Source organism: Vanessa cardui, chromosome Z (assembly GCF_905220365.1).
Source record: "Vanessa cardui chromosome Z, ilVanCard2.1, whole genome shotgun sequence".
In the NCBI taxonomy this organism is placed as follows: Eukaryota; Metazoa; Arthropoda; class Insecta; order Lepidoptera; family Nymphalidae; genus Vanessa; species Vanessa cardui.
This window is the reverse complement of record NC_061154.1, coordinates 15,104,808-15,117,314: the sequence shown is the minus strand read 5'-3', so window position 1 is coordinate 15,117,314 and position 12,507 is coordinate 15,104,808. Positions and strand designations below refer to the sequence as shown.

General features: G+C 35.2%; 1 protein-coding gene across 1 annotated transcript in view; it reads right to left on the bottom strand.

The window, feature by feature from the left end:
• LOC124543353 overlaps positions 1 to 12,507 on the bottom strand; it is a 59,525-nt gene that overhangs the window by 586 nt on the left and 46,432 nt on the right. The gene's annotated exons all lie outside the window — the stretch shown is intronic.

Here is a 12,507-nt window from a genome sequence, read left to right as displayed (position 1 = left end):
TTACTTTCATTGGTACGAAGAGTAAAAGAAAATGTTGTTTAGCAGATGTTTAGTTAAACATTGGCTAAAGAGCATTTTGCTTCTTCTGATATCATCATATGAGTCATAATAGTCTTCTAAATTAGAGTATTCATAGAAAAATTATCTCAGTTATTTATATGTCTATCCAGCCACAGGAAGATAACAGCTAAAATGTTTATTTGGCTCTAGTCTATAATAGATCTAGAGCGTGAATAATATATGACACTCATTATGGATTGGCAAAAAATGGCTTTCGAACGTCGACGAAGCTGTTGTCAGAAACTTGAAAGAAAAATAAATTGATAAAATATACATAGAAAAATAAACTGATAGATATATGTAGGTAGTTAGGTGCTATTAATTATTTGTAAGTAGGTGGTAAGTAAAGTAACATTTATATAGTATTACTTCGTAAAGTAACATTTATATGTTACTTTACGAAGAATATCTAATTCTAAGGTTTGTAGTTCGTCATTCCTTCTTCGATTGGAATAGGGTATCATAGGTTTAAGGCATCACAGCAAAGTATACTATCTTGATATATTGCTTGCATGAAACACGAAGCCGACTTCTGTGTAAAACCTTGATGACTTAACACTTTTTAAAAATAATGATGAGGCATATTTTTCGAAGGCCAATAAGAACGTTAATGCAAGCCTCACGCGAAATATTTAACGAAATCCTAACAAACTTAAGAAATATAATTGTTATACATAAGAATCCATATAAATACATACATACTACATACATATACATGCGTGAAAACTTCACCGCTTATTATGAAAATTACGTTCACACATACGCGCACAAATTCACAAAACTACAAACTATCTTTATAATAAAAGAATATACCATATAACACCGTAAAAATAATATGAGACTTAAATGCATTAGTAAAGGCAAAATTATCTCATATTTACGGTTACATCAAAATGAAATTAATGAACACTGTATCAAATAATACAAGTGTTTGAAAGATTCATATTTAAGGATGTTGGAAGTAAGAATTTGTTCGAAGAAATTGATTTGTGACATAGAGATTATTAGTTTTGTCGAAGATTTTCTAGACAGACAGGAGAACTTTATAAACTTATAACTCTGTTGACATTATGTCTCGAGAAACCAGGCAATTCTGTCATGTTATGTTTATTTGAGAATTCATTTTTCTTTTTTTCACTTGTCAATTTATGAACTTCTACTCACATCTAAAATTATTATGAATTCCATAATAGTTATAAGTTTTTAAATAATTATTATAAATGGTTGGATTGATGAATATCATAGGAGGTTCATTGTTAATACATTAGAAAGATTTTAGGCAGTATGAACACAGAATGATAAATTGTTTTAATATTCTTAGAGAGATACGTGGAGATCTCCGTAAAACACGAGCAAACCTCTCACAACACTTCAACTACCTACTAAACTTCTAAAGTATAAAAGATTGTATACAATAAAGCGTGTGTAGATGTTTTGTTAAACAGAGGTAAGTTACAAGCAGTGACCTGAGATATTAATACGGTCTGAAATTAAAATCACGGAAACAAGATGTGGTATCTTTTTCTGTGTGATAAAGTAACGTGTAATTATAATCTTTTAATCCTTAAAAATGTGTTTATCAGACAAAGACATTTTTAAGGGACTACCTACATTAAAGCGAAATTAATATTCAATTTAAACCTTCACATAAAATGTACGCCTATCCTAGTAAATCCTTAGTTTTCTCATAAACACTTTTGGTATTTTCGAGAATATTGGTGGTATGTGTGTGTGGATGCGCATTCGTTTTATATCAGTCGGTTAGATGGATGCTGTTCATTCATTTCAACGAGCACCTTAATCATATGTAATGTCAAAAGCTCGTCACTTATTCTAAACAAATAGATATTTTCTGAATTATAATTTATTTCCAATTAGTCCCATTCCTTTAATCATACGCCTATTTTTTCTACTAAATTATCTCAAAGAAAACTCCGAGCACAGCCCTCTCCATTGCTGTTTGAGTGACTTTGAGTCTTCTTAGGAGGTGCTTAGTAAGCGCTCTGTTCATCACTTGCAACACTCGTCAAAGACTTTTAATTCGAGGCACAGTGGTATTTGGTTAAATAAGATGTTACGTAGTTTCCCAAAATCTGCCACGCCGAGTTGGATTCGGCGACCGAAAGCAATCAAAAGAGGTCACTCTTTCCCAAACTTGAACTTGCCTAGTGAGATGGTCTGTCCTAGGTTAATTAATAATCATCAACAACTTCAAGTGCAGAGTCTTTAACCTTAACTTGAGTTGTTGCAACATGAACTTTCGACATAATTTTTGTCTTGTCCTTGCTAACTTTTAGACCTACATGTTTAAAACATGAACTGAAGAAATGTGTAGACTACCTGGACCTAAAGTCAAAAGACTTTGTAAATTGTAATTTACTCACAGAAAAATAACTCACGACTAAAATACTTGGAGTAGGACTTTGTGCAACCCTGTCTGATATACCACTATCCACTTATTGCATATTTTCTTCCCAAACAGCGATACATATTAGGTTGGGGAAAAAGTCTTTTCGCATATAGTATGTATGAACTTGTAATAAAATCTCTTTGGCTATACCATTTGTATCTGGCTGGTTTTGGTATCATTAAAAAGTTTTAATTTTAAAGAAGGCACTTCCTAATTCAAATTAGGAATTTGTGTGATTTTCATTTGTTTTTGTTGTTGTTAAAATGAGTGAATCTAAAGAAGAAATTCGATACATTTTAAAATTTTACTATAAAAAAGGTAAAAATGCAACTCAAGCCGCGAAAAAAAATTGTGATGTTTATGGACCTAATGCAGTATCTGTGAGAGTAGCGCAAGTTTGGTTTAAGCGTTTTCAAGCCGGAAATTTTGATATCAAAGATGCATCTCGCTCTGGTCGCCCTGTTACGGACAAAATTGATGCCATTTTTGAAAAAGTGGAGCAAGATCGGCATATTAGTAGTTACGATGTAGCTGAAGAACTGGCAATTGACCACAAAACGGTTTTGACTCATTTGAATAAAGCTGGGTACTCAAAAAAGCTCGATATATGGGTGCCTCATGAACTCACTGAAAGAAACCTAATGAACCGTGTACTCATTTGTGATTCTTTATTACGACGTAATGAAACCGAACCATTTTTGAAGAAGCTGATAACTGGTGATGAAAAGTGGATCACATACGACAAGAACGTGCGAAAAAGATCGTGGTCAAAGGCCGGTCAACCTTTACAGACTGTGGCAAAACCCGGATTAACTCGCAACAAGGTAATGCTGTGTGTATGGTGGGATTGGAAGGGCATCATTCATTATGAGCTGTTACAGCCCGGCAGGACCATCGATTCAGAACTGTACTGCGAACAATTGATGAGATTGAAGCAAGAAATTGAGAGAAAGCGGCCAGAATTGATCAACAGAAGGGTTGTGGTTTTTCACCATGACAACGCTAGACCTCACACATCTTTAGCCACTCAACAAAAATTACGAGAGTTTGGCTGGGAGGTATTAATGCATCCGCCGTATAGTCCTGACGTTGCACCTTCAGATTTTCATCTGTTTCGGTCTCTGCAGAATTCCTTAGGCAGTGTCAGGTTAACATCACGAGAGGACTGCCAAAACCACTTGTCGCAGTTTTTCGATCAGAAGCCACAAAATTTTTACAGCAATGGGATCATGTCACTACCAACAAGATGGCAAAAAGTTATGGAACAAAATGGCACCTACATACTCTAGTCAAATGTAAATAAACTATAAAAAAAACTTTTTGAATTTTCATATAAAATACGAAGAAACTTTTTCCCCAACCTATTAGTATTATTTGTTCCGGTTTGAAGGGTGAGTGAGTCAGTGTAACTACAGGCACAAGGGGCATTACACCTTAGTTCCCAAAGTTGCCTTGTCGATAAAGTTTGTGACAATTTAAGTTAGGCTGACGATATAGTGCTGTCCAGTTCTTTCATCGAGTTACTACAGAAGCTATTATCTCAGAAATAGTTATATCTTGGAGAAACGCATTACAAGTACCTTCCCATGATTACAGTGAAGGCATTTGTAAACGACTGAGATAATAAATGACTTTTTATTTTCCAAGACGGTATTTTATTGCCCACAAGCTCGTAACAGTTTAATTAAATAAAAGGTTTAAAAAGTCTCTATATATATTTTCTGGATATAAAATTATTTATCACAAGATATTTCTTCTTCGTTCATTTTGCAGGACTTGTGTAAGTATTCCATTAATGTGGGTCCATAATTCTGTGGTAGTAATTGTTGTAAAACAAACACTTGGATTAATTATGTTTATATATTGTAAATATGAAATAGCTCATTACATTACGAAGTAGTCGAAGAAAGATTTTTGGGACTTTTTTATGGCACGTTTATCTGTAATTGTTTTATTTTTGGATATAGTGAGAACATTTATGTTTAAAATTGCAATAGAAGAGAAGAATCAAATCGGTGATCTTTGTAAAATGAAAGTTGGGGATGCATTAATATTTGTATTTCCTGAATTAAACCAGTGACGCATATGGCTGGTATACCTACTGATACTGTTATAACATTTGACTTCTCTATATCAAAGAAATATATCGACCATAAGTTTCTATTAAGAATTCATATTGAATATAAATATCACAGAAAAATAATCCTTTAAAAATAGTGGATGGTAAGTTAACAATTTTCAAAAAAGTAATAATTTTCGTAAATAATTTTGTAAGCTAAATAGATAAGACATTTTACAACCAGCTCACCCAGCTCGACCTGTAATACAATATATTTGAAACTTCTATACCATTTAATCCGTGGTCACTTGTTTTAAATGTGAGACGAGATACGTACCACAATTATCTCGTACCAAAGTGTAATGGAATTTGAAAATTCTTGGTACCGGCATGCGGGCAGAGTACTTGTCACAAACAAGAATTTGTCTCTAACTTGTACGAAGCACCGCACCACAAAGAAGCCTTGTATTATAAATCTGAGAAATCTTTAGCATTCTTAAGAAATTTGATCAGCACTTTTAGTATATTAATACAAAAAAAAAATAACGATAACATCCATAAAACATATTAATATAATACTATCAAATATAGTAGTAGAATATTTTTAACTTTAGTGAATACAACAAACAACAACAACAGCCTGTAAATTCCCACGGCTGGGCTAAGGCCTCCTCTTCCTTAGAGGAGAAGGTTTGGAACATATTCCACCACGCTGTTCCAATGCGGGTTGGAGGAATACACATGTGGCAGAATTTCTATGAAATTTGTCACAAGCAGGTTTCCTCACGATGTTTTCCTTCACCGTTGAGCACGAGATGAATTATAAAGACAAATTAAGCACATGAATCAGCGGTGCTTGCCTGGGTTTGAACCCGCAATCATCGGTTAAGATGCACGCATTCTTACCACTAAGCCATTTCAACTCACTTTAATCCTTTAAAAAAAAAGTGAATGTTAAGTTTAAATTTTTAAACAGTTTCAAATCTCTAATTTATAAGATGTTGCACTAAGTCAGCTTAAATTACAAAATTGGCGTAAAAAAACTCATTAACACATTAATTATCGATTTCTAGTAATGGGAGCATAAAATCATCACGGAAGTTTAGTTAATCAGCCGCCCTGGATGATATCGACTTAATAGACGCGGTTTCCTTTTTGTAAACTTTACCTTAGAAAGATTTCTTAAGTAGGAAAAAAGAAAAGGGGCCCAAATACATCTTACTCTATTGATTCATCTACTGATGCTTAGCCGTGGAAATTTTAATACCGGATTATATATTATATTATCAAAGATCTCATTAAAGATTTTATTCTCAAGAAATACTCCAAATTAAAACAAAAAAGAGGCCATCAAGAAATTCATTTATGAAACAATTAAAATTAAAGTTATTAAACAATTAAAATAAGTTCATAATTTAGGAAATCAAATAATTTAATATGGCCACTACACTCAAGTGTAGTGGACATATTAAATTATTATTTTTCTATATCGTGTTTCACGAATAAAAAATACTTATGACTAAATTATTGAAAAAAAAAGTAGCTTATTGGCGAAGGCATTTTTTTCCAGTTGATTATTATTAAGACTAATTCAGATAAATGATATTTCAAATAAACCTTGGGCATATAATATAGATTAAAATTTTTATCTAACATTCGTTTGAATATTTTGGAGGATACCTTCAAAGACATCAGAGCTTCACAGATTATACAGACAGACAGATTATACTTGTATGCTTTTAACCGCTACGAGTACACAACCTCCCCTCACATTTACTTACCTATATATTCGACTGTCAGCTGCCCCTTCTTAATACCCTGTTTAAATTTGTACATTTTAATAAACTTCACTCAATTTACATCTAATTAAATTTAAATTTGGATAAAACATAATTGATTATATTTTTTAATATTTAATTTACAATTAAAGATTTCAAAGACGGGTCATCCCTTCGATAGTTTATATAAAAATATATATAATTTAATTGCGCTCATATTATAATAATAATTATTAAAATATCGTACGACGATTATGTAATAAGTATATTAATAACGAATAATTATAATAATATTCCAATTACATAAAATTATATATATTTCGATAAGGTTACCATAACTTGAATTAATTCATATATACGCTAACATTTCCCGATTCATTGGACCCTCTTGACTGCACATTCCTGAGATATTCGAGGACATGTTGCAATACCAAGGTAATTGTTCCACGTTAGATAATAGATTTTAATGATTTATATACTAGGTTTGGTAGTTCAGTGGGAAAATTTGATTAATTTGATTCCGGCGAAGTTATATGCAACCTTGCTAAAACTCAAAAAAAGGTCGTAAGTCAATGCAAGTTAGTTGCAGCAATACACAATTTAAAACAAAAAGACAATTTTGTCTTTTTGTTTTAAATTGTGTACGGATAACACCATTTAATAAAATCAATACTTAAATGTACTAGTAATAGTAACAGCCTGTACATTTCCCACTGCTGAGATAAGGCCTTCTCTTCCATTAAAGAGAGGGTTTGGAACATATTCCACCCCGCTGTTCCAATGCGGGTTGATGGAATGCACATGTGGCAGAATTTCGATGAAATTAGACACATGCATGTTTCCTCACGATGTTTTCCTACACCGCCAAGTCATCATTCTCCTGCCCTTATCCCAATTTTATTTGGGGTCGGCACAGCATGTCTTCTCCTTCCATACTTCTCTGTCAGACGTCATCTCACAAGTAACATTCTTTCTAGCCATATCGTCTTTCACACAATCCATCCATCGTTTCCTTGGTCGTCCTCTACCTCTATATCCATCCACATCCATGCTCAAGGCCTTCCTCACAATGTGTTCCTCATTCCTCCGCATTACATGCCCATACCATGATAGCCGCCTTCCACATAACTTCTCGGCTATCGGTGTCACTTTCAAACTTCCTCTTATATACTCATTCCTTACTCTATCCATTCGCGTAACACCACACATTCCTCTCAGCATTCTCATCTCCGCAACATGCAATTGTCTTTCAGTCATCCCTTTTGTAGCCCAACACTCTGATCCATACAGGACAGCAGGTCTGATCATGGTCTTATAGATCTTCCCCTTAAGTTTAAGGGGAATACGGGGTTACAAATTGTTCCCGTAACCTGCCGCCATTTCATCCATCCTGTGTTAATCCTGTGCTTCACCGTTCGATCTATTTCGCCATCGCCTTGAATGAGTGAACCGAGATACCGGAAGTCGGAGCAGACTGGAAGAGCTGTGCCATCAAGCGCTATGGCTTCGGGACCGGAGAGACCGCCGAAATCGCAGAACATGTATTCAGTCTTCGTTCTACTGATTTTCAGGCCAACATTCTCCAGTTTCCGTTGCCAATCCTCCAATCTGCTCTGGATCTCAGGTCCATCTTCACCAACCAGTACAATGTCGTCGGCAAAAAGCATGCACCAGGGTGCCTCCTCCTGTATGTCCGCCGTTAGAGCGTCCATAACCAACAGGAACAGGTAAGGACTTAGAGCCGACCCTTGGTGCAAACCTACAGCCACATTGAACCGGTCGGTGTTACCGGCAGACGATCGGACGTAAGTACAAGATCCCTTGTACATAGCACGAATTAACTCCACATACTTCCCAGGCAAACCTTTCTCTTTCAATGCCCACCATAACACTTCACGAGGCACCCTATCATAGGCTTTCTCGAGATCAATGAACACCATGTGCAGGTTCTTGTGGGCACGTCTGTACTTCTCGCACAATTGGCGGAGTGCAAAGATAGCGTCCATTGTCCCTCGACCTGGCATAAACCCAAACTGATTTTCGGTAATTTCACTCTCTTCTCGCAATCTTCTCTCTATTACCTTCTCCCATACTTTCATAGTATGTGATATGAGCTTAATCCCTCTATAGTTGTTGCAATCCTGTATATCTCCTTTATTTTTGAAGATGGGCACTAGTGAACTACTGCACCATTCTTGTGGGATGGTTTCTTCATGCAACAACTTATTGAAGAATAAAGTCAACCACATACATCCTTCACTCTTTAATATCTTCCATACTTCAACTGGTATATCATCTGGACCCAAAGCCTTCCCATTTTTCATGCTTTTGACTGCTGACATTACCTCATCCATGTTAATTTCTCTTACTAATCCCTTATTTACTTGCGCCTCTCGAAGAACACCATTCCAGTCATTTTCTTCATTCATAAGCTTTTCAAAATAGACCTTCCATCTTTCTTTTATTTCCTCATCTTTACATAAAACTTTACCAGCCTCATCTTTCATGCATTTGATATATGTTATATCTCTCGATCGTCTTTCTCTCTCTTTCGTAATTCGGTAGAGATCCTTCTGGCCTCTGGCGCTCTGGCAACCGCTACCACCTTCTTTGCTCTCCTCTTAAATTCCCTATAAACTTCCTTTTTTTCATCTTTCAAACTTGCATTCACATTTTTTACAACCTGCCATTCTTTAAATGCCACTTTCTTCTCTTTCAATACATTTTGCACTTCGTCATTCCACCACCAGGTATCTCTATCTATTAAACCCTTTCCTTTCGACTCTCCAAACACATCTTTTGCGACCTTCCTTATATACCTAGCCATCTCAATCCAACATTCATTCGCCAATGTCTCTTTCATATCACTCATTTCTATCATTTTCTCCAATATTTGGTTCCTAAATCTAATAGCACATTCATCATTCTCTAACATACGCCATCTTGTCTTAAGAGGGGGCCGTGTTCGGCTGTTTTTGGGCGAGACACTTAATTTAAAATCCATTAGGATTAGTCTGTGTTGGGTGACTAAAGCTTCGCCTGGCAGCACTTTACAGTTTTTGACACAGCATAGACTCCTTCGCCTCACTAAGAAATAGTCTATCTGTGTCGCGTGGTGGCCACTCTTGTAAGTTATTAGGTGTTCCTCTTTTTTCTTAAACCACGTGTTTGTTATAGCCAGGTCGAAGGCACAGGCAGCTTGTAAAAGTGCCTCGCCGTCAGCGTTCCGGTTTCCAAATCCCAACCCACCATGCACTCTCTCATATCCATCACTCTCTTTTCCTACATGGCCATTAAAGTCACCACCCACATAGACTTCCTCGCTATCCTGTAAATCCATCAGCAGACAATCAAAATCCTCCCAAAACTTTTCTTTCACGCTTTCCTCACAGCCTGACTGTGGCGCGTATACACTTATTAAATTCAGTGTCACGCCGTCCACAATTAATTTAATCGCTATCAGTCTATCATTCACTCTTTTTACATCAACCACACATTCTTTCAACCTACTATCTAAAACTATACCCACACCATTTCTCTTGCCATCACTTCCACAATAGAATAACTTATATCCTTCTCCTATTTCCCTAGCCCTTGCACCCTTCCACTTTGTCTCTTGCAGGCACGCTGCATTTATCCGTCGCCTTTTCAAAACATCTGCTAGCTTCCTTCCTCTTCCAGACATCGTTCCTACATTCCAACTCGCATACCTCAATTTTACCTCTCTCACACTTCGCGCTCGCTTCTTACGTCGCACCCGCCCGTTTTGGTGCGACAACCCTTGTCCATTTCCCACAGGGGCCGGGTGCTGCTCCTGCGTGTCGCCTGTGGGGTACACCCTAGCCCTATCATTCTTATAGTTTTTATTGTCCATGCTGTAAATGTTTCGGCTTATATTTTTAAAGTCGGCCGCCTGCCTGACACTAACCCTCCTTGGGAATGCTATCGTGGTGGTTTACCCGCCACCGTGCGGGTGGCCCAAAGTGCAGATGATATGCACTGGGCCCTAATATAAACCCTTAGTCGCCTCTTACGACACCCACGGGTAGAGTTGGGGAGGTCCTATTCTAATCCGGGACCACACGGTGAAAATACAAATACACCTAATAATAATAATAAAATACAAATAATCCTACACCGCCAAGTACGAGATGAATTATAAACACAATATAACACATATATATAGTGGGTTTGAACCCACAGTCATCGGTTAAGATGCACGCGTTCTAACCACAGGGCCATCTCAGCTCAACTAAACTTAACTGTACTAGTACTGTGATTTACAAATGCACTATATTCGTATATACATACATTCACAGCGTTTAGCTTTCAACTGATACCGTCCCTTTAGGGCTAATTGTATTAGTTAGATTAATAACCAAACCTATTTGATTGCTACGTTTAGCTGTAGGTATTAATTCTGATAATAACACAATCATGTAATACTATGACTTGATATAAATATTTATTCTACAACATTAATATTAAAAAAATGGTTATCATTTGCAAACTATTATTAGGCTTTTTATTATAAAAACCAAATTTATTTTTATAGAAGTGGTATATTTTTAAGTTTTGCTGGTACTGGTATAAATATAATATTAACTAGATATTTAAATCTTGCGAAAATATAATTTCTCCTTTTTTATCTATGGAACTAGCTTGTATTATATAGTATACTTCTAGCGTCCACCTTTCATAATACACACAGTCTATAATAGACGACATTTGAAAAATATAGTCTGTCATGTTTTAAAATATTACATGAAAATACTTTAAATATATCCAGGTATTTATAGAAGTTTGAATATTAAAATTTTACTTAATTAAGAGTAGAATCCGTAGCCAACCATAACATTGATATTGGAAGTTTAGTTTAAAAATATTAATGACCCGTTTTGAAGCGGTCTGCTGGAATAATCTTGAAACTTTCTCGAGATGAGAAAATCTTTATTGCGAAAAGAAAAGATTAAGTCAATTTCACCAAGTATGATATTTTACCTAAATTTCAGGCTTTTTGGTGATTTTACATAAAACTATCTGTAGCCCGCGGCTTTGCTCGTGTGTAAATGATATAAATAACTCAATATGATGTAATGATTAAAATATTACGTCAATTTAAGACCCCTAGAATATCCAGAAACATATAAATACGTATACATAAACGAATAAAAATACATTTACATGTTTTCACATTAAAAAAAAACAGATTTCCATTCTAACTTTCTATCCTTATTACGCCCTTGGGGGTAGATTATGCAGAAATGCTTAAATTAGTATCTGCTCATTTCTAATTAGTATTTCAAAAATAAAGTTTCATGGATCTAACTTCAAAAATAACGGACTCCTTTACTAACTTTCAACCTTTATTTCACCCCCTTGCGGAAAGAATATCTTAAAATACTGAAATAGGTATCGACTTATTTTTAATCAGTATCCCAAAAATAAAATTTCATGTATCTAACTTAAAAAATGACAGATTTTCATACAAACGTTTAATCTCAATTTAACCCCCTTCGAGGTAGAATTTCCAAAATTCCTTTCTTAGTGGGTGCCTACTCAATAAATCCATCCTACTCACCAATTTTCAAGGCCCTAACTTTAACAGTTTACGCTTGGCGATGATGAATCAGTCAGTCAGGACTTGTTATTTTATATATACGTGTATAGGTTACAAGAGAAAACGTACTTCTTTAATTAAAGTTTAATAATAACTTTAAAACATGATTTTTTTTTCGAATTAAAGATATCGAAATCTTAGATACATACAATTACTAATTACGTAATTTAGGAAAAATTGGTAGTTATGTCTTTAAAATTGTTACTCACCAATTTATTAATTAATTATTTAACAATTACAGTATTTTATTTTAAATTTTTCTTCATAGGTCTTTGCAACTTTAGGAACGTCGAAATAAAAAAGAAATATACTTGATAACGAATCAATAACATAAATAAAAGCGTAAAAAAAAGTTTAAATTAAAAAAAAAAAACAGCAGCCAATGAACTGTTAGGCAGAAGCCTCTGCCAAAGTACGCCATAAGTTCTACCCTTTTGCAACCATTTGCTTTTCGCTAACTTTTAACTGGCTGGCGGTTGCCCTATGCTGGGTTGTCCGCTTTAGGATTCGTCTGCGTATTTCGCTTATATATGATTACCATTCGCCGTCTTTTGCCGTATTACTGCAAGTTCTGAATTTA